This window comes from Sceloporus undulatus, chromosome 1 (genome assembly GCF_019175285.1).
Source record: "Sceloporus undulatus isolate JIND9_A2432 ecotype Alabama chromosome 1, SceUnd_v1.1, whole genome shotgun sequence".
NCBI lineage: Eukaryota > Metazoa > Chordata > Lepidosauria > Squamata > Phrynosomatidae > Sceloporus > Sceloporus undulatus.
In genome coordinates, this window is record NC_056522.1 from 229,440,271 (window position 1) to 229,463,788 (window position 23,518).

At 39.1% G+C, this 23,518-nt stretch overlaps 1 long non-coding RNA gene across 2 annotated transcripts in view; it reads right to left on the minus strand.

Moving 5' to 3' along the window:
- LOC121919646 overlaps positions 1-23,518 on the minus strand; it is a 92,704-nt gene that overhangs the window by 11,422 nt on the left and 57,764 nt on the right. For both annotated transcript variants that reach the window (XR_006101539.1, XR_006101540.1), the window contains one exon: positions 15,007-15,135. This is a non-coding gene — a long non-coding RNA (uncharacterized LOC121919646). The remainder of the gene's footprint in view (positions 1-15,006; positions 15,136-23,518) is intronic.

Here is a 23,518-nt window from a genome sequence, read left to right on the forward strand (position 1 = left end):
AAGACGGGTTATTTATTGGAGGCATGAGAAGATGATCCATAGACTGGAAAGATATTTAAAATCTGGTAAGATATTACTGAACCAAGGCCAGAAAGATGATGACTAAAAATATACAAATTATTAGTCTAGTCAAGTCAGTGCATCGTTTATTGCTGAATCAAATCCAGTTCAAATCATTAAAGTAACTAGAGTCCAACATGAGTCCAAGTCAATCAGCTCAAGTCTACATCTCTGATTCTCTCACCTTCTCTTACTGGATGATAAGCATCCTGTTTACCATCTGGTTGGGATTTCAACATTGGACTGCTCTTTGATGTTTCTTGCAATATACTCAAAATCTGCTATGTTTTCCTAGACTAAATCGGGCCCTTTTAGCCTGCCTTTTCCCAGATAGATAGATAGATAGATAGATAGATGGCAATATCATAGAGGAGGCTGTCATTCCATGTCCCTAGTTCTCTGAAATGTCTCCCTATTTCAAGATGAAAGAGTAGTCTTTATTTTTGAGCTGAAAGGAAGTCACAGAGACCAGTGTTTCTTGTAGACTTTCCTACCACAGGAATTTCTCAATTCAAGAACACTGAGTTCTTGAATTTCAAGCATGGAATAAAAGCAATGTTACTGTAGCAACATCAGACTGTTTAATTCATACCTAAGGGCTAGAACTAGAACAGCTCTGTGGTCACCATGAATATTTCTCTAACATCATTGCAAATGTTGCACTGTTTTTAATATAGCTGGAAGAGAGATTATTTTAGATATTGAGACTGGTTTAGTGAGAATGCATCCATCTCTTATTGCTTGCATGTACTTTTCAGTCTGACATAAAATTCAGGCAAAGACCACCATCCAATCATGCTATAAGCACTGAAGTAGATCTTTTAACATCTCATCTGTAGAAAGTGTTCATGACAGCAGTTCTTTCTAACACATCATCACATTCCTCCTCTCTGTTTTTTTTCCTCCAGATTACAAAAATATCCAAAATCTATATGTGTGAACACTTTCAAGTCACCCGTCAATTTATGATGGCCACATGAATTCTAAAGGGTTTTCTTTGGCAAATTGTACACCATGGGCAGGTTTACTTTATCCATTTTATTGTCTGTATGTACAGCACTGTGTAAATCTACAGCGCTATATAAATAAAGCATAATAATAATAATAATAATAATAATAATAATAATAATAATAATAATAATGAATATTCCGAGTTGGTTTTGCTAGTTTCTTCCTCTGAAATCCAGCCTACAGCACCTGGTATTCATTGGTGATCTCTCATCCAAAGACTAACCAGAACTGATCCTGCTTAGCTTCCAAGATCAGACAAGATTTGGTGCCTTCATCAATTTACATCAACAGAATTCTTCCAAATTGTTTCTATTCCAGTGCAAGAATTTTAAGTCAGTATTTCTCTTATTTATTAATTCCATCTAAAAATCTCTTTCTTTTTTCAGATATATCATATTTTTAGACATTGTGATGATGTGCTCTCAGAAAGGAACATGTAAGTACTGCAAAATATTAAAAGTATACTATAGAGTTTAAAAACATCCAGACAAAATCTGGGGAAAATTAATAAAATGATATGCCATGCTGAGAATATATATAGCATGTTGCTTGGAATACATACATCTATTTACTAAGTACAGAGCTTGGAAAGTTACTCTGGAAAAGAACAAGTGGTTACTCATACACTTTAAAGCACTGCAAACATACCTAGGGGCCGTACAGACCGCCCTGAAAGGACGGTCTGCACCCACTCCTTTCTGCTGTCGAGGGACGCTGCAGCAGCCAAACCGTACAGCGTTCCTCCACAGTAAAAAGAACCTGCTGAAAGCGTGTTCTTTTTGTATTATGCTCAGCATACCATGACTGCGCCTGTCATGCATCCGTGATGTAAGCACAGTGTCCTGAGGTGAAAATGCAGTGCCACGCTTGCGTCATGCACATGCGCCCCGTATGGACGGCGCTGTGTAAAGATGATGCCATCCATACATGGTAGGTTTCTGGAGCATGCGGATGCTGTCTGCTCTGGAACCCTAGAACTGGCCCCAGGCTGCCACGAAGCGGCGATCTGTACTGGGTCTATGTTATCATTAGAGTTGTAAACTGTAAGGAAGAAATTCTTACATTCTTGTTATTCAAAAGTAACTAGAATTGTTGTTGTTAACTACAAGTTAACTGCAAGTTAACAGCTGCAAGTTGTTAACTATTGTTAACAACTCAAGTTGACCTTGAACCATGGAGATCCTGTAGATTAAACATCCCCAAGCCCTGCTATCCTACTTGCTCTGTTCAGGTCCTACAAACTCAGGCCCATGTCCTACCTGATTGAGTTTATCCATCTGCTGTGTGGCCTTCCTCTCTTTCCGCTACCCTCTACCTTATTTAGCATTATTATATTTTCCAATGACAATGCCTTTTCTTGATGTGACCAAAGTACAACAGCCTCGATGTGATCATCTTGACCTCCAGGGAGACGTCAGGTCTGATCTGTTCAAGTACCCATTGGTTTGTCTTTTTGGATGTCTACAGTATCCACAGCACTATTTTCCAGCACCACATCTCAAATGAGTTGATTTTCTTTCTGTCCCTTTCTTCACTGCTTAGCTCTCACATCTCTTCATGGTGATGGGGAATACAACGGTTTGGATAATTTTGGCTTTAGTGCTCAGTTGTATATCTTTATTCTTTAGGCTCTTGGTGAATTCTTTCATAGCTGGCCTTCCCAGGTTACTTTAATTAGTTTTTAAAAGAAATACCAGAATGCTATGGGATGGTGGCCTGTGGTAGAAAATACATGCAAGCAGTAAACACACAAACTCCTGTAACTCTGCAAGCAACTACAACAGAGTTGTACCAAAATAAAAAAGAGCTATAAAATAAAAATAAAAAGAGGGGCATTATCCCTTGCTATGTCATAATCATGATGTAATTTGGTTATGATTAAGTTCTGTGTGTGTGTGTGGGGGGGGATTACTTGCAAACAACTAGTGACTTCCGAGCTCTGCTGATGCACAGACTCTCTACCAACAGCACAGCCCTGAGCAAGGCATACCAGCATAAGTCACATTCCCTATTTAGAGACACTTACTTTTCTCCCTAATTTACTACCTGTGGGGAGATTTGAAATATGTGTCACTCCTGGCAGTTCCAGTCTGAAGTCTACAGCCCAGAATTTTGTCAGCTCAATGTACTGTCTTATTCTGATTAATGTGTGAATTGTCTCTGTGTCTTTTCCTGGAAGACTGTTGGATACAAAGAAAAATGACCTCCTCATTCCATATTGTGTGCTATAAAGAAAATGTAACCAAATGTAAAGAAAATGAACCTCAAGAAAATAACTTGACAGAGGAAGGGTAGTTACCATATGAGCCCTTCATCATTGACGTTACTGAACATTTGTGTTTATATGGAGTCAGTCTTCCATGAGAAAATAATGCCATGGTGGTGGGAATCAAAAGAAAATACTGACAGTAATAAAATGAAATTTCAGGGGAAAGGCACTAAATCACAAGACAGCAGGTTGACAGTGCTTATGCTAATTTTTGAAGTTTCATCCCTTCTGCATCAGTCTTGATGCCTCATGTAAAATCACTCTCAAATCGCTGATGAGTGAAAGTATATTATTCCAGACAAATATGTGATGCAGAGAATATACATATTAGTTGTGATGAATCTCACCCAATCACCAATGAAATCAATGGAAAAACTTCATATTTATTTTGAAAGCTCATTATGATTTGCTACAATTTTATTTTCAAGGCGTATGGCAAAGTAAAATGGGCCATAACTCAGTAGACATTTATGCATGTGTGTTACTGTGCACTGCATTATGGCCATTTGCTTTAAACCATTTCATAAAGAAATTCAGTGGTAGAATACTGATCCCACCCATCTTAAATAAAAACATATAAAAATCCGAAATAGTGACAGAAATGAGTATATGTATGCATACATGTAGGTATTTTGTGGTTTTGTATGTGTTTGCAGTACTGTATTTTGGCTTGAGGAAGAATAGTACATTGCATGGATATGGTGTTATTCATCCAAAAGGGAAATAAAATTACTTGTAAAGAAAGAAAGAAAGAAAGAAAGAAAGAAAGAAAGAAAGAAAGTTTTCCATTCAGACTTCAATCCAGTTGTTTGCAGCAAGAATGTTTAAAATTATCTCTCCTAGTGCTCTACAGAATTATAGTTCTACGATTCCACTTCAATTGCCATGGTTCCATCCAACTGTGTAGTTGAAGTTCATGTGGAACATAGAAACACTTTACCACATAAGGAATGTTGTAACCCATATCATTGGTGGCTTACCATGTACAGAAGCACATATTTCCATGTAAAGAAGCACACATTTCCATGGACTGCCAGTTCTAATTCTCACCATTCTTGACACACATTCACTCCCCAGATCACTTGTAAAGTAGAATTGTGGCACAGGGAGTATATCAGATATAAGAGTGTAATGTTCTTGTTCTGTTCAATATAAAACAAATGGTGATGTCCAACAATTCTATTGTATTGTTCTATGGCAGTGGTTTCCAAATTCTGATCCTCCAGGTGTTTTGCACTTCAGCTCCCTGAAGCCCAGCAAGCTTGGCCAATTGGCAGGAATTCTGGGAGATAAAGTCCAAAACATCTGGAGGATCAAAGTGCTATACAACACAGTTCTATTCAACACAGCCATCATCAAGTGCTAGATAACAGGAAAACTAGTAAAATGGAAGTAAAGATTTTTGTTCTAAGGATTAAACGGTAATGTGACTGGTCATTGTTTTGGATGTTATAATGTATTTCTCTTCTTCTCACAATATTCTCAAGTTCTACCAGAAGAATTGATTCAGGACAGACTTCTTTAATGGAGTAGTTATAATAAAATCTATATGTACTACTTTTTTATGTATTTAGTCCCCTAGTTTTGATCTATTGATATAGTTTTGATCTAGCAGAGTAATCAAATCAGTAAGGCAGAAGTTGAACAACAAACAGTCTACACACACACCTACACAAAGAGAGTCTAGTAGAGAAAATAAATCTGTTTATTTCTTTTCTCTGCTAGACCCTCCCTGTGTAGGTGTGTGTGTAAGACTGTTGTTTAGCTTCTGCCTTACTGATCTGATTACTCTGCTAAGAAATACTGTCAGCCTTCATTATCCACGGATTTTTTATCCACTGATTTTTTTATCCATGGATTCAAGGATCCACTGATTGAAAATATTCAAAATATTATAAATTCCAGATAGCAAACCTTGATTTTCCATTTTTATAAGGGACACCATTTTGCTATGCCATTATATTTAATGGGACTTGAGTATCCATGGATTTTGTTATCCACGGGGGTTCCTGGTACCAAACCCCAGCAGATAACAAGGGCCCATTGTATACACTACTACCTCATATTTTGCAATAAATTGTTAGTTTTGTTTATGAAATAAAGAAAAGTAGCTTTATTACAAATTACTTGTGCTTAATCAAACAGATGATGTAATGGAGGACACAAAGGGATGAAAGAGAAAACAGCTGCAGGTTACAGTGTAGCAGGAAGAGAGGCAGTGTGACAATGCAAACAGAGAGCCAGCAAATATCCAAAGTCGCATCCAGTGAGCACAGGCATGCAAAGATTGCTAAATAACAAAATCAGCCAAGGTGTGGGTTGTACATAGCAACAACTTTTTGAATGTTTCTACATGCACCTTATTCGTTTCTATTTCTATTCACACTTCCTTTTTAGGAGAAAGCAACAAAAGCACATCATTCCTCCTTGGAATGTTTGATGGATTAGTGATATTGATTAACAAGCTTTGGGCAGCGATGTGAATTTCTCACTTAATCTCATAGGCATGTTTGTCCATTTTAAAACAAAATCAGTGTCGGGATAACAGGTGTAAGGTCAAAGGCCTGAAAAGTCTCCTTTTAATAGATGGCTACACTTGTTAAGGAAAGAAGTGAATCATAAAGCCATGGTTATGTCATAAATCATAGCTAGTTCATGGAGAATGATTTCATTTCTTGTCTTGTCCAGGAACATTTCTCTGCTTCACTTAGCAGCATTTTACCATGGACAGCACACTGAAAGGCAAGATTGGGTAGCATTCTGTGTAGTGCATGCTAATGGCACTGAAAGGCCTTATACCAATAACGTTTCCAACTTGGAAGAATTAGATGCAATCAGCTAAACAAAAGGACAGTGATTGGTCCTGAGTTCCAGCTTTGGAGAACTGTGCTCAGACTTCAAACACATGTATTAAGCAATTGTAATACAGAAGAGTATATTGGGCGATTAGATTAATTTCTAGAATGTTGCATATTGATCATATGGATCAATCAACCCAAGGTCATTTTGGGAATGAATCACCTTTGGGGGGGCCAGGGGCTTTGTTGTTGTTTGGGTAAAGCCAAACCTGAATTTTGAAAGATTTTATGGAAGAACTGGATTACATTTAAAAAGCAATTGGCACTACTAGCATTTTATAACCTTGTTGAAGAATGCTCTTCTCATTATGTGCTTTCACTTTAATGGTAGGAAGGGCATGAAATTTAGAGTGCTTAAACACAGCAGCTCACTATTTTCTGATAGCAGATCAGCAAGGACTCTTTTAGTGAAAAGAACAACATATTTAGAGATGTTACAGGTCAACAACTTCCTACTTGTGTGTATCGCTAGCTGCAATGCCCGTATAGGTCACACTACGTTATATTAGAAAGAGAAGGTTTTGGTGGGAAAGTATACTCTTACAAACACTGCCATGCCTTTATAATCATATGCATGATTATGTTATGATAGAAGGCATCTGATGAGGTCAATTTTAGATAAGAAAAGCTTATACCACAATAAGCATATTGTTATAAATGCCAGCATAATTATTGCTTAGATGACTTTACAGAATAGTAGGCTAAAAACCTAACAACAGTTGTCAGTTTGTGCCTGTAAAAAGTGCCACAAGGTGCTACTATTATTGACAAATTATTTGTGTCAGAAATAACATGGTTTATATATTGTAAAATACTATACTATAATACTGTATTATAGTTTGCATCCACCATAACACAAATAGTTAAAAGGGAGTGTGATTGAAATTTCTTCCCATCTCTGTATTGCTAGAAACAGTCTCAGGTTTTCTTAGACCACTCTCCTAGACAGCTTTGGGGGTGCACAAAGGAGGGCACCTCCTTTGACCTACCTCTCATTTCCACAAATGGAATCAGTTCCCACAACAAAACCAACCCACTGTATCCTGTTTTCAAAAATCTTCTCAGCATTTTACCATTTGGCAACAAAAACTGTCTAAATTCAAATTAAGTATCTGGATTTATAAAAGAGAGTATCCAACATTTATACTTTATATCAGCTAAGAAACTGAACCTTTGCTGGCACATACAGCAGAAGAGAGGTAACTACATTGGTTGGAGACCATTTTATTCTCAGAGTTGGATGTCATTGCCAGGAAGTTTCTCTGCAATATAGTCTTCAAAAAGGAAATCTTCCAAATTTGTGACAGGAAACAGATTTCATTCAAACCAATGGTGCCCAAATGTAATTCTTTCCTATATATTTTGTAACTGAATAAAGGTCATGCATTAATGTGAGGCAAAATAAAATGCTACCCTTGAAGAGTCTCTTGCAGTGAGGATGTGGGGTCTTCTCCATTCCTGACACCAGCTGCTCTGTCACATAGTTGTACATATGATGTATGAAAGTGAAATGTTCTTTCCACCATCTATAATGCACTGAAATGCACGACAACCACCAGGGTCTTTGCTGTACAAAGGGTCTAATGTCTCAGAACAACTTTCCATTAAAATTTTGATTTACCTGTTAGTCTAATTATATAGATGGTACAGCTGCAAAAAATATAACATATTCAATTAAACATAAAGGCCTAAATCCAAATGTTTGCCTCAACTAAGAATTGGTTCTAGAACAGAACCAAGGAATCAATGGAATTTACAGCCAGTAGATAGCAGCATGAAAAGCCGGCTTCAAGATGATGCATGCCCCCAAGATGTGGGCCAGCTTTCAGGCACTCCAGTGGCATGGCATTTACATGCTGCAGGAGCACTATAAAGCCATGGCATTACAGGAAAATCCAGCTTTTTGCCAGTGCAAAAAGGAGTGGCATTTTGCCGCTTCTTTTTGGGCAAGCAAGAAGGTAGATTGGGGCTGTGGTGTGCAGTTGCTGCAGCCCTGATCCATCTTTCTCAGGGGCAGCTTGTAGACACCCCTTCATGATGGTCTGTTCCACCTATTAGTTACATAAGTGTTGACTTACCAAGATTTCATTGATTTAATCACTCTTTTTACTCTGGATCTAGGCCATAACAACTGGATCTAGGCCATAAGAGTCACAGAAAAGGCTGCCTTGTAGATATGGAGGCCAGCATACATGCCTCTGAAAATAGGACTGGGGGGTTATTTATTTCCTCTTATCAAGGCTGTTAGGGAGCATTTGCTTTTGAAAATCAAGTACTGGAACAGTCTCAGAGAATATAGTAGACAGAATAGCCTCAGACAGTACTGCAAATAAAGGATTTAAATGCATCTCTCCCCATCTGCTGTCAAGGTGCCAGCTACTACCTCCAAATTCCAATCTCACCTCTGTTCTCTCCATCACTGCTGTTCATCTGTCTGAGGCACCTATTTATTCACACCACATTTCTAGTAAACTGCTGTTCACTCCAGGGTTGACATTTCCTTGTCACCCTGATCAGCTAGCTGTGTGTTTTGGCAATGGTGTGGCTTAAATGTGACACCAAGGATAGATTCTGTATCCATAAAGTTGGATATTAAGTTTGAACCTCGCAGCTGTTCTTTCACTTGGAAGCCTTGTCCTTTCCTATGTATTACACATTGAGGAGAAAATTGTGTATCTGAAAAGTTATTGGAATGAACAACATAAAAGAGTAACTGAAATGCTATGAAGAGCTGTACTTTCTTATGGCAAGGACTATTTACTACTGTTGTAGTCATAGTTGTAGTTGTCATTCTTGTTACTGCTGCTGTTATTATGTCCCTTCAATTCCAATTTTTGGCAATCCTATTGTGGAGATTTCACGGCAAGATTTATTCAGAGGAGGTTTGCTACTGTCATCCTCTTAGGCTGAGAGAGAATGACTCATCCAAGTCCACCCAGTGGGGTTTCATGACTCAAGTGGGATCCAAACGTGGTCTCCTGGAGCTCTAGAGTAACACTCAAACTGCTACACCACACTAGTCATCACATCTATATAACAACTCACTTGTGACTAGCAATGTCACTCTTCCTAACAAGGTAGAACAGGTGGCATTCTTCTCTTCACTTCAAAAAAAAAAAATAAAAAAATTGAAAAGATGACGAGGGCACTCCATGTTTTTTTATTTCAAACCAGGAAAGAAATAAGCTGGAGCAGCACCTCCATATAAATAGGCGTTTGAATGAACCATCCACTTTACAATTTGTGTAGCATAGGGATCAGATGCTTCTATTCATATGCCATATGAGGACTGGATTTACCAGTACACTGGTGCCTCGGGATACGAAATGATCGGGTTACGAAATTTCCGGGATACGAAAAAGTTGGATTGGCAAAAACTGTTTCGGGTTACGAAATATTTTTCGGGTTACGAAATTCATTTCGGCACGAAATTCAAATGCTGCAAAGTGCAGCTATAGGCTTTCCAGTGCTAACGGAAAGCCTTTTTGGGTTACGAAATTTTCGGGTTACGAAAGGAATGGCGGAACGAATTAATTTCGTAACCCGAGGCACCAGTGTATTATATGAATCCATTCAAGATCCTCTCATAATTTCTTGAATTCTTAAATCTCTACTTTCCAGGAATTTGAGTGAAATGGAACCCAGATTCTTTAACTTTGATTGAAAGTGCAACCCTCTAGACTGAGTGATCTCACCTATACTTAGTCCGTCCAGTGATCAGCAGTTGTGCATCACTGCCTAGCACACTTCTGAAGCTTCAGGGATTCACCAGTGATGCAGAACTGATCAGCACTATGGTTACTTTCTCTGTGGTGGCATGGCATCTTCTACAGGACTGTCATCAATCAAATGCCACTGCACCAAATGGGTTTACTAGTATCATCTGTATGCTAGGAGACGATCAGCTGCTTGGTCCCAACTGGCAGCAACCATTTTTTAAAAAAAATTCATAGTGCAATGCAATGGAGTACATTATTAGTGGTGCTGGGCAACACAATTGAAACTATACAGTATGCTCAGACAAATCTAATGTCATCCCGGATTGTCACATTAGTGAGGGACATACTGATCCTCTTCTAAAAAAAGCCATTTAGGCAGTGTAGTTACGTAGCAGACAATGGGAAAGAGAAAACAGAGCTTGAAAAATCAGATTTTAGAAAGTAATTCATGATGTGATACATTATAAAAGCTCCTACAAAAGGGACTCTTTATGGTACATGTTCAAAGTCATTACCAGTGGTTTCTTTGAAAGGTTGCTGAAGATATACAGGGAGCAGGAACCAAACAAACCAACTAGAATAAGATATCTGAGAAGAATATTTACAGTTTAACTAATCTGGGAGAGGGGGTTGACTCTGAGAGGAAGATAGGTTTGTGCTTTCAAAACAAAAAAGCTGGAACAGAGTTGGGATGCTATAAATTGGCATGTTCATGGAAAGTGCATTCTGCCTTTCATCACTTATATCCACTTCAAAGACTAGTCATGCTGCAGTGACTATCATACTATTTACATCCACCATCCATGAAAAGAATGGGATGCAGATGAAGTCCATAAAACCAGCTAAATTTCTTTGAATATTTCCTGTACTTTATAAATATTATTTTTAATATCCTTAGAAAGCCACTACTAGGTCACTGACATAGCAGAGAACAACTTGGATTCACAATGTTCTCCCCTCCCTGTAGAAAGGGCAATGAACCAATTATCTTCCATGATAATTGGAAGAAGACAATCCAAAGCACGCTGGCTATCAAGATACTGGTTGGACAGCAGACATTCATCCTTTATTGACTTTCTCCACTTGTGAGAGCAAAGAAAAAGAGATACCTGGAATGTGTTTACTAGCAAGGGGGTGGGAGTGGTGCACCTGCATGCTGCAGCCTCGATCTGGCCTTTTTGCACTGCAGAAAGTGTGCCCTAGCTGGCACTGTGGTACCTTTTCACTGCTTCTTCAGCACAGAACATCTAAATATTGTGCTGAAGATGCAGCATGATGCCACCCACTGTCTGGTCAGGTGGGCAGCATGGGGGTGGTGTGCGGGTGGCCGGCATCCAGACGCCATGCCCCCACTCTGCCATGAGGCCATCTCTTTAAGTCAGTCTGTTGAAGGCCACAGTGATCTGTATCAAACCCAGCACTCTCTTCCCAAGAGTGGGTGGCCAGATGCAACAGGGAAGCTTAAAATCAGAGCAGAACAGCAATAGTATTCTCCTGTCCTTTTGCTGCCAGCACATATACTCGTCCCTCCGCATTTGCGGTTTTGACTTTTGTGGATTTGATTATTCACAGATTTTATTAATATGTTCTCTCTAGGAATATTTATGTCTTCCAATGCAACACCAGGTGGATGTCCTTATCCTTCCCCTTAGCAACACACCAAGACTTTGCTAAGTAATTCCACAAATACTTTCCCTTTCCAATTTAGGAAACAACTAGCCAAACTAAGACATGTGAAAGAGGAGTGAAAGAGAGGAGAGGTACTATAAAGAAAAGCTTTATTCTAACTAAGGGGTTCTAGAGGAAAAGATATCATTACATGCAAGCCCACTTGTCCCACAGGCACAAAGAAAGGTACTGTAAGTTACAGAATACAGTCATTTCAGCCAAGCCAGTAAAATAAAACAAAACTCTAACACAGGGGTAGGCAACCCTTTTGAGCCGGGGGCCGGGTTGCTGTCCCTCATACAACTGGGGGGCCGAAGCCAAAAAAAAATAATTAAATAATTTTTTTAAAAAATAAATAAATAAATAAACCGGGAGAAATGTAGGACAAAATTTTCAAATGGAGGGCACTTTTTAAATAAAAAATGGAGGACATGCAAAAAATTTTGCTGATTTTTTAAAAAATGTTTAGATAAATGCATGTTTCTGAGGCTTCTATAGACAGTTGCCCCACCATGCCCCTCGCGTGAGACGCCAAAGGCCCTGGTGGCAATCGGCGGCAGAACTGGGCTGGGGCCGGTCCCAAGGCCTTGCCGGGCCGCATTCGGCCCGTGGGCCGCAGGTTGCCTACCCCTGCTCTAACACAACTGACTAGATCATGTTCCTAATCCTATTTACAGCTCAGATGGGCTTTGTAGTTCTTGATGTTTCTGAATAGCTGGGAGCCTGGACTCCATTGTCCAGCTCTACAGCTCCTTATGGTCTGCTTCAGGGCAGACAGTCCCAAAAGGCAGACAAAGGCAGACTCAGACAAAAGCCTCATGTTGCATCCAGCCTTTTAAAGTCTCTCTCTCAGAACCATCTTGAGGGTTTGCACTTCTTTCCCAGTTCACCCATCTCATTGGTCAGTCACCATCTCATCAGCTGTGATATAAACCCTCATTAACATGTACCTCCCCCCAACATTCAACCCTTTGTTGTCTGGGAAAAAATCCTCCGATAAATAGAGGGACTCCCATTTATCACAGAAGGGCAGATTATTAGTACTAGCCTTCTTCAGGCATTAACTAAGCATGGATTGGTTACTCCGTGTGGGAGAAGGAGAGGAGGAAGGAAGCAAGCCCCTTCTCCTCTATCATACCTTTCCTAATGTGAAAGCAATGTGTTTGAACTGTTGTGTCCATGCATGTTCTTCATGAGTCACAAACCATAAAGGACTAAGCTTTCAGAAGTACAATGGGATTACTAGTAGTCTAGGGTTTTGTTTTTTTTAAAAAAATGATAATAGAAATGGTTTGAGCATTGGACTAGGACACTGGGAGACCAGTGTTTGAATCCCAGCTTGGCCATGGAAACCCACCGGGTGACCTTGGACAAGACACACTTTCTCAGCTTAGAGGATGGCAATGACAGCTGCCCCCTCCCCTGAAAAAACTTGCCAAGAAAAACCTTAAAGCCGCCATAAATTGGAAATGACATGAAGGCATACAACAACAATAACGAGAGATGCAAAAGATCCTAAGTCCAAACCTGCCATCTTCTTATTAAAAACTTGAAATGAATGTGCCTTCTTCACTATTCCACTGTCAAGCAGCTCTTACTTTCAGAAAGGTCTTCCCTCACCTTTACTTGGAATGTCCTTTCTTGTAATGTATGTACTTCTAGATGACCTTGAGATGTGGGAAAGCTGGGAGGTGATGACTGACTGCTAACCTTCCTTATGAGATACTGAATAAGAAAGATTGCAACAGCAAATACAAATAGTAATGGCCCAAAGAAACTCAAATATATATTCATTAGCCACTACACATAGTGCTACCGCATACTGCTAACATTAGAATGGAAAGACCAGTTCATGCCAACAACTCATCTGAGACAGGAATAAGATCCTGCTGGCCTCCTGCCACTAGAACCCAGTGGGACAGAATAATCAGCAAGGCTTGGTGACTTACAGATATGTTTTGAAAAGGGGAATAAAAGTGATGCGCTTCAAACTTTCAAAAATGGAGCTGCTGTCAGCAGGGATTAAATTGTATACCAACAGCAAAGGCATTTATGCACTGCTGCTTAAAGTGTAACAAATGGTTGCAAACGTGATAGTTTCAGGAAGCTTTAATCTGAATGAATGAAGCTTTTAGCCTACCTCTGACTGGAATTCATTTTGCAAATCAAGAAGAATTTCCTACCTAGTTGTGTGTAAACAATACATAACAAGAGGCCAGAAGCCATGCCTTTCATAAATATCTACAGTCACACATCAAGCTTTTTTTTCTAAAAGTCTCTCAGCGGCACACCTTTCTACATTTCTTCTTTTCTGAATCCCCAGCACTGACTGCAAGACAAATTAATAAGATTTTTACATAGCTGTCAACCTTCATGAAATTGTTTTTGAACCAAGTTTTCATTCCTTCACTCCTTCAGCAGTTCCCCGTTTTATAATAATTCAAATGCATTTGAAGCGTCAAATCTGACATTAAAAATGCAGTGGGTTTTTTTTAAAAAGCAGAAGACAAATAAAAATGTACCATGCTTTGAAAGCTATTAAAAATAATTTCAACCCTTGCCAGGTTAAGTGAAATAGGCGCTTTTGGAAAATGCATGATTAGATAAGGCCAAGGGAGCAGCAGCCCCTACACAGGAGATTCCTCCTCTGACAATTTTGTACACAATGCTAAACTGGAAGAAAGGGATGTGGGTGTCAGGACCAACCCTACTGTTGGGCAGAGCAAGGCAGCAACTTCAAGAGAATAGATACTGAGTGTCATGAAAGGCAGCTAACAATTTGCTACTCTTCCATGAGCAGCAAATTGTTAGCTGTTTAATTTGTTTATCATTGTGCTTTTTCTGCCAGAGATGGAAAGAGGTATTTATGGGACTGTTCCTCTCATATGCCAAAATAATTTGGCTGACATTAGGCACTCTGCACGATGACTTGGGCGGGTCAGACGCTGCTATTTGCTCTCTACCTGAGGAAGCAAAATGTCTTAAACCAGCCATGTGTGATATCTATATTTTTATAAAGCGGGTGGATTAGTACATCTTTCCCATGTTGTAAACTGTGCTGGCTTTAATAATGTGTCAGCAAGCCAGCATGGTGTAGTAGTTTGAGCATCTGGAGACCAGAGTTTGAGTCCCCACTAAGCCCTGGAAACACACTGGGTGACCTTGGGCAAGACACAGTCTCACAGCTTCAGTAGAAGGCAAAAGCTAACCCCCTCCTTGGCCAAGAAAATCCTAAGATAATGTCACCATAAGTCAGAAATAATTTGAAGTCACACAACAACAACAGTCTCTGTGGATTCACATAAATAAACACAAGCTGAAAATCCTGGCATTCTTTATATGCAGGGGCACTCCATTAAGAAGTCTGAAAATAGTGGACACAATACTCTGAAAGAAAGCTTAGCCATGGAAGAAAGCTTACCCATAGAAGAATGCTGGTATGTCTTACAGTGTCCTCTTTCTTCATCCAATCCCATGATGAGGCTAGTTGGGAAGAGGATGTATTTTCCTCTCGCCCCTAACAGGATTTTTTTTCTTTTGATTCTTTCTTCTGAAAAAGTAATCAAAAATTTTAAAAGATTATGAAATATTTTATTTTAGAATAATAAATAAAATGTTTTAGAGATGTTCACTAAGTGCTAACTTACCTATGTGTATACATGTCTTTTCAAGCTGCCTGTTGACTTGTATCAACCATGGGAATTTCATGGGGTTTTCTTCAGCAAGGAATATTCAGAGGTGGTTTTGCCTTTTCTTTCCTTGGACATATGGGTTGCATCCACACTGCAGAAATAATTCAGTTTGACACCACTTTAATTGTCATGGCTCAATACAATGGAATTCTGGGAATTGTAGTTGTGTGAAACATTTACCTTTCTCTTTCAGAGAGCGCTGGTGCCACAACAAGCCACAAATCTCAAGATTCCATAAGATACAGCCATGGCAGTTAAAGCAGTGTCAAACTGCATTAAGTATACAGTTCAGATGCAGCCATAGGTCCAAAATAAAACAAATTATTATTATTATTAAAACACACTGCAGAAATAGTCCAGTTCGAGATTGCTTTAACTGCCCTGCCTCAGTGCTAGGGAATCCTGGGAACTGTAGCTGATTGTGGCACCAGAGCTCTCTCTCTGACAGAGAAGGCTCAATGTCTCACAAAACTACAGCTCCCTGAATTCCCTAGCATTGAACCAGGGCAATTAAAGCAGTCTGAAACTGGATTATTTCTGCTGTATGTTTTGGACCATAGTCTACAGCACTTGGTGTTCCCTGTAAGTCATCCATCCAATTACTAACTAGGTCTGACACTACTTAATTTCCAAGACTGGAAGGGATGTGGTGTCTTCAAAATATGTAGGTTTCTAACTCATATTTACTTCTCCAAAAAGTACTTCTGAGCACATTTAGGATTTGAGGTTTAAAACCAAATGCCGAAACTGCAGAATATAGAACATCTTGAGGTATTTGGTTTAGAAATGAAGTTGGAGGTTGAACCAAGGACACTGGAGACTGCAATGTAGTGACACAGCAAGGCCTTTGCATGGCAGAGCCTTAGACTCCTCTTCTTTACGCCATCTTTCACTGCATAAAACCAACTGTTCTGTTTCTGCAAATACTCACACCACAAGTGCATTTTGAGGCTGTAAGACCCAGGTCAGAAATAGTATACATGAATTGGCTTGGCAGTGTTCTGCTTAAATTTGAAGAGCTGCTTCAGAATAAATCATTTGATGACTGCAGACATAATACAATTTAGTCTTTTCTCTGTGAATATATTTCACATTATCCGTAAGACATTTCACTGAAAGAATTAAAAGCACACTTCATGCAAATAGGTCTTTGTAAACTGATTCCATGGTCATATCATGCAATATTTATAAAAGGCTTTTACATTACCAACAATCCAAGGTATTCATGAGCTGATGCCACACACACACACACACACACACACGATTTTATATATCTCTCTAGGCAGTTCTCAGATACTCGTAATATTCTACAGTGATTTCAAAATTAAGAAGGAAAGAAAATTAAATTGCATGACATAAGAGAAAGAATTATAACAGTTATAACAATCTGAAGACAGGAACACAAGGTCAATTAGTATTTTGATGACTGTATGAAAATCCAGTGACAATGACAATCTTATACTGTATATAATTTTTAAAAAGAAGCTTATACTGAATATAAGACAAGGAAACAAGGAAAATACTAGTGGTGCAGTTTTAAAAACAAAAAGATTATGCCATATCTTCTTGAGGCCTTGTTTAAAATAACATTCTGAACAACTTAGCTATAGAAGGAAAATGTAATCTTTGTTTAGAAGAAATTCTACTCATGAAATACTTTATTTAGAACAAGGTTAAAAGAAAGTTAAATTCATTTTCAAAAGAAGGAAGTTACTGCCATCTTGTGGAATATGGTATATTCCACATGCAATCAGAGTGACAAATCGTCTTTTATATCCCAAAGCCCCCTCCCTCAAAAAAAAAAACCCCTCAAAAAAAACTGTGTAGGTTGTACGTGTGCACACACACACACCTGTGTTTATGTGTGTTGCTTTTAGACCTCTTCCAAGACCCTAAAAACTGAGAGGTACATGCTTAATTATTACAGACTGCTGAAAATCCAAATGCCTTTCATTGGAGCAGCACTTGTATTTTAGGTATATCACATTTCCAGGCACAGAAAGCATTGTATTTTGTTATGAAGAATATAAGATTTTCACACAGAGACAGGGAGAGAGAAGAGATTATATGTCAGTTTTGACAGTGAGTGCTGAGTAGTTGGGTAAGGAAACCTTTGAGACTGTTATCTGCAAAATTATTAGTGAAGGCAATATTGCACTCACATAGCAACACACACCATGGCTTTGTCTGCTTAACTATGTTTGTATCTTTACAGGTAAAAAATACACGGACATGTATATATCGCAGTCCTAGCTTTAATTTGTGGCACTGCTAGATCAGAGTTTGATTATAATCCTCCCTGAACTTCTGGAAGACCACAGCTAGGCTTATAAATATAAATTAATCTATGTTTGAACTGTAGTGCTTTTAGTGGCTGTGTGAGACAGGGAATTCACCAGGTACTGTTTGTCACACAGTTAAGTAACAAACAAGATTCCTTCTTCTACCCAGTCATTAAAAGTACAGGAGCTTTCTCCAGTTTTCAATATGGTAACCATATCCAAATCAATTGTTTTGCCATATGAGGCAGAAAATCTCACAAGCAACTCTTCATATCCCTGGGAGTAAAGTAACAAATAAAAGAACAATTTTCTTACATATTACCCCAAGTCTGTTGCCTGATGCAGCTGTCCCTCTCTGCTCAATGGCAGAGCCAGTCCTGAATGTGAATTTCATACATTTAGTTTCCTTATAATTTATTCATGTATAGAGCATTTACACCCCATTCTTCAGCCATAAAGGCTTTCAGAGCAGTTTACAGATAGTTAATTTAACAGTTCCCTGTCCTTAGATTCACAATCTAAAAAGACAAAACACAAAAGGAAAAGGGAATGGCAATGAGGAAGGGGATCAAACTGGTTCTTCTTTCCCTCCAAGGGTGGCAGTAATTAAGATGGAGGGAGGACCTTTTATCTGCCTCTGAGCCTAGGCATGGGGAGCTGTGCCTGCAGGTCCTTTTCTCCCTCCAAGGGCAGGATGGTAACAGTTAGAATCTTCCCTCTTTCCTTCCTTCCTTCTTTCCTTCTTTCCTTCCTTCCTTCCTTCCTTCCTTATTTCAGATCACAAATTACATGGAAACAGCATGGAATATACATAGGGGCAAGATAGTTGTCCATTCCTACCTAGAAATGAATAACATACAGAGCTTCTTCAGGCTTTCCCATGCATGTGACTGGAAAAATAGTTCTAGTTCTGTCTGTGAATATACTATAGCCCTTGAATAGAAATTAGATATCAGATGCTGATCACAATGTTTGCTTAAGTAAATTATCTGTGATTAGAGCATACAATAGAAGTGTGGGTCGATGTTATTAGATTGCATCTCCTATCATCCATTGGTCATATATGATAGGACTAAGAGGCATTTCAGTTGTAAACCATCTGGTGAATGACCCATCTCTTACCTTTGGATTAGATGGAAGGATATTTTTATGTATTTTATCCAGCCTAAGTATTTCTAGGGCTTCTCAGCCCTCATAACCAGCAAACACAATCCAGGTGCCTCAGAACAAAGTGGGATGAATCAGAGACATAGGAGATGATCACATTGCCTTTTTCCTGATCTGGGCACATGCTGAGACCAGGCTGGGATTATGTGTTATCATACAGCTCTGTGTCCAGATTGTTACAATCCTGTCCATGATTGGAACATCTCTCATTATGGAATAGAAGTGTTTTTACCTAAGGACAGGAGAAGTGGGGGATGGCAATGATCTGGGCATAGAACGGTGCAATAAGACACGGTCCCAGCCCTGTCTCACCCCATGCTGAGAATAGGAAAAGGCAGCTAGTGCGATAGTCCCTTTAGATGTGTTAGTATGGAATATAAGCATGCAAAAGGATCTTGTAGCACGTTTGAATTTGAGCAAAAGATGTAGGATAAGCTTTTGTAGACATGGTCTGCTTTCCTTGAATCCATTCATTTGAGAAAGTCGACCACGTCTAGGAAAGATTATACTACAACTTCTTTCACTCAGGCGTGTTCCAGACGCGCAAAAAGTACGTACTAGGTATGTACTAGGGTTAGGAAAGGGCATCCTTTCCAGATGTCCTAACCCTAAGTATATACCTAGTACATACAAAATGGCAGCGCCCATTCTACATGGGCGCCGCCATTGGGACGTCACAACCGTGCCGCCTCCAAACGGCGCTGGAATGGAGCTCCTTCCAGGTTTGTGTCACTGGGCGCAGCATTTACAAGGCTGTGCCAGCGACACAAATGAGAAAGGGGTCGAGTGGTCCCTTTCTCTTCATCCCCGCCACTGTTGGGTCCTGATCCGGTGGGGAAAGGGGCGGGTACAGGCCACCCCAAAAGGTCTCTCTTTGCATGCTACATGGGATAAGGGGTGCAACTGCACTGTAGAAATAATGCAGTTTGACACCACTTTAAGTGCTGTAGCTCCACCATTTGAAATCCTGGGGTCTGTAATTTTACAAAAGCTGATCTGCCAAAGAGTACTGGTGCCTCACAAATGCCAGGATTTTGTAACATGGAATCATGGCAGTTAAAATGTTGCCAAACTTCATCATTTTTACAGTGTAGATACATCCAGTGTTAACAAACTATCAAACTCTTTAATATCAGTCTTATACAGTGTGTCATATAATATACAGGAGCTCATGTTGGAATTAGTTGGGCTTGGGTTCAGGAACTGTGCATGAAATGGACCATGGAAAGGAAAAAATGTTGTTCTAAATGGATCTAACTCTGCTATGAAGCAGAATATGGTTACCATATCAGGTGGTGGAATCAGGAAAAAGCAGTGACAGCTTCCTTCCCCCCCCCCCCTCCTGAATTATTTAGCTAGTTTACTCTGTTGAAAAACAGAAGCATTCTATCCTATCCTATCCTATTCTAGACAGCCTTAACTGATCTTCCTGAAGTAGACTGCAAACTCAAGTTGGTGGACTACGCAGTCTTACTGGATGTCCTGATCTAAAATTGAGTTCAATCCAGCTGATTTATGTATGTGGAGTGCAGGAAACACACCATGGAGCTTAGTGCACAGCAAAATAAAGTGGCTTACCACTTCTGAATTCAAGCCAAATTCAAGCTGCCCCCTGGGCATGGCTTTCGCCCCCAAAACCAATATCCAGATACAGCCCAGCTTCAATACTCATCCCTGAACTCACTTTGGCAGCCATTTTTCAACTTTCTGACTTTGAAAAATGGTTGCCGAAGTCAGTTCAGGGATGAATATCAGAGCTGGGCTGTACCCAGATAGCAGTTTTGGGGGCAAACGCCATGCGATAACGCCAGGGGGCAGCCCGAATTTGGCTTGAAATGGGGAGCGGTAGGTCACTTAATTTTGTTGTATGCTAAGCTCCACTGTTATCCCTTGTGAGAGGTAGTAAAGTATCTTTGTCCAGTCTTTGGTTCCATGATCGATTGTACAAATGCTACTCAGATATTGGAGGTTATGTATGTACCCCAGACTAGTTCATGCACTCTGCACCACATCTGAAGCAGATTTTTTTTCAGAGGCAAAATACAACTTAGCATGAGCTTGCATTGTTTATTTGCTGACAAATAGTTTGTGCAAGGCAAAACGTATCTGCAATGGTTTCCATATTTAATGGCTTGTGTAAGCAGAAAAGTCCTTCTGCTAACAAGAAGAAACCTCTGAGTTCAAACCTATGACAATACTTTAATTGCAATTACATGATCACATAAATAATTCCATTCACATTCATAGTTTTAACTATTGCTCTGTAATCCTAAAACCTTTCTAAAACTTTCCTTCAAATATTACATTTTCCCCAGTTTTTACTATTGTGACTTCTTAAATCACAACCTTCCCATTGTCCCTTGGCAGGTAACTGGAAATAGTACCTAATCCATATTAATCACTTTCCAAATTTATTTCTTTCAACTGATGATTCTCTTTATAGAGAGAGACAAAGATGAACCAGGATAGTTTGTCAGGGCTTCCCAAATTTCTGGATACAGACAGATGCAGTTTATTCAAGCTAAAAGATTTTTTTATTGGTTAGGCTTGATTCTTATCATTTCTTCTTATCTTGATTCTTCACAATATAAATAAATAAATGAAAGTCATTGCATAATCTTGTGTGCACAGCACTGAACCATGTTTATATCCAATAACTGGGCCAAGACCATTTAATCGGTCCATTTATAATTTCTATTTGCTTCAAACATATAATGTCTTCTTCCTCCTAGAAGGAAGAATTCAGTGTCAGAAAGACTGGACACCATTACCCTTTGAGCATGTCCTGTAATTCAACATATTTTTTTTAAAAAAATAAAAAAATAAAAGAGATAGAGAGCATGGGAAACTCAGGCAAAACCATTTTCTACAAAAATTAATTGATTTTGTCATTTCTGTTAATTTAAAACTGGGAACATCGTCACTTTTCCTGCTTTGTGGATTCTTCTTCTTCTAGCTATATTTGTAGAGCACTGTCAGCATCAGAGTCCTTCTGGCAATGGCTGTGCTCTCTGTCCCAAGAAACAATTAATCATTTATTTTTTTCAGATGGGGGAAGCAGCCCTTTTCTCTATTCATAGAATATTCCAAATTAAATATCCTTCCATTTTAGCACAGAGAAACATTTTTAATTTATTTAAATAATGCTAAAATTAAAAACCAGTGAGGAAGGAATGATCATAGGACCACACAGAGAACCCTCAGATTTCTGTCAGAATGTCAAAAATCTTCTTTCTGACTCTTCATCTAGATGTCAAGATTAAAATAGTCCAACAAACTGGTTAAGCTACAAAATTAAAGCCAAGGAAAGAGACTATTTATGTCTTAATCAAATGTATGAGCCACGGCCTCATGTGGTACAGCATTTTCAATATAGCATTCTATATGAAAAATGTACACCAAAGACAAAATCATGTTCCTGATACAGAAGGGATATCTCTCCATGGAAGCAAATGGAGAGGTGCAGTCTTATGAACTACTGTCCATGTATATGTGACACAATGCAGTCGAATGAGAAAACTCTACCACAAGGTAGTCAGATGATGTAGTTAACCTTGGGCTTTGCCAGAAAAATTGCTCTCTCAGCCTTAGAAGAAAGTAATAGCAAATCTCCTCCGAGCAGGTTTTGCCAAGAAAACCCCATCATAGGGTTGTATAGGGTCACCATAAGTCAGAAATGATCTGAAAGAACACAATATACATCTCTCTCTGCTCTTGGGCCTCCAGCAGCTAGAGACTTTGCTACATATTGCTACACAGAGTCTTTTCTATATTTCTTCAAGGGCAGCAGTTTAACCAACATTGTGGGAAATATCAGGCCTTGGCTCTATACCATTAATTGTGTTTATCCCACAGATATCTCATTTCACCATAGTGAGGAAGGGTACATGCTTTCAGGCACAGGGAAGGCAATGGCAAATCTTCTCTGAACTAATTTTGCCAGGAAAACCCCTTAGAGTCGACATACGTCATGAACAATTTGAAGGCATACAACAACAACAACAACAGCAACAACAACAACAACAACAACAACAACTTAGATATCTGAAACCTGCTATGCATACATGGCCCTCATGTTCAAGTCACCTTGTTTTTAAAATGGGTTGTTTCACTTTATTAAAACCTGGTTGTACCCTACACTACCACCTTGAGAAACTGTACCCATTGACTTATTGCTCCACTAGATGGCAAAATCCTGAGAGGTAAGAGGACTCAATGGAAGTAAGAGGTCTTACTCTATCCAAGAGTAAGGGGTCATGGCAAATGTAAGAAGCCTTGATATTTGTTTCAAAAATGTGCATGTTTGTGGATGGTATGCAAAAACACACCTAGAAACTTTCCAATGTTTGGTATCTGCTTTCTGTCCTCTTTTCCTCAACTTGGAAGGAAGTTTTTTTATATTTTGTAGCCTCGTTTTGTCTTCATTGAGAGGGACAGAATAATGTGTGTAAAAGAGAAAGGCAGGGAGAGGGAATGGCTGGAAATGTAGTAATGATCCCCTTTCACAGGGCACATTGTCTCTCAAGCTACAATCCATCCTACATCCATAAACGAAGTTATCATAAAAGAAGTTCTAAAATATGAAAAATTGCTAAACATATGTGCAATACCTCTTGTAAGCTCACCTAACTGAAGGATGTATCTAAAATTGTTCATTCTTGCATGATGAAATAAAGGAAGAAAAGATGTATATCCCTACGTAGGTTGTAGAATTTGTATATTAAACAGAAGTAGACAAGGTATGGCCCCAAGGCTGGAAGTGGCCTTAAGACTGTTTTCCAGCCACCTAAAC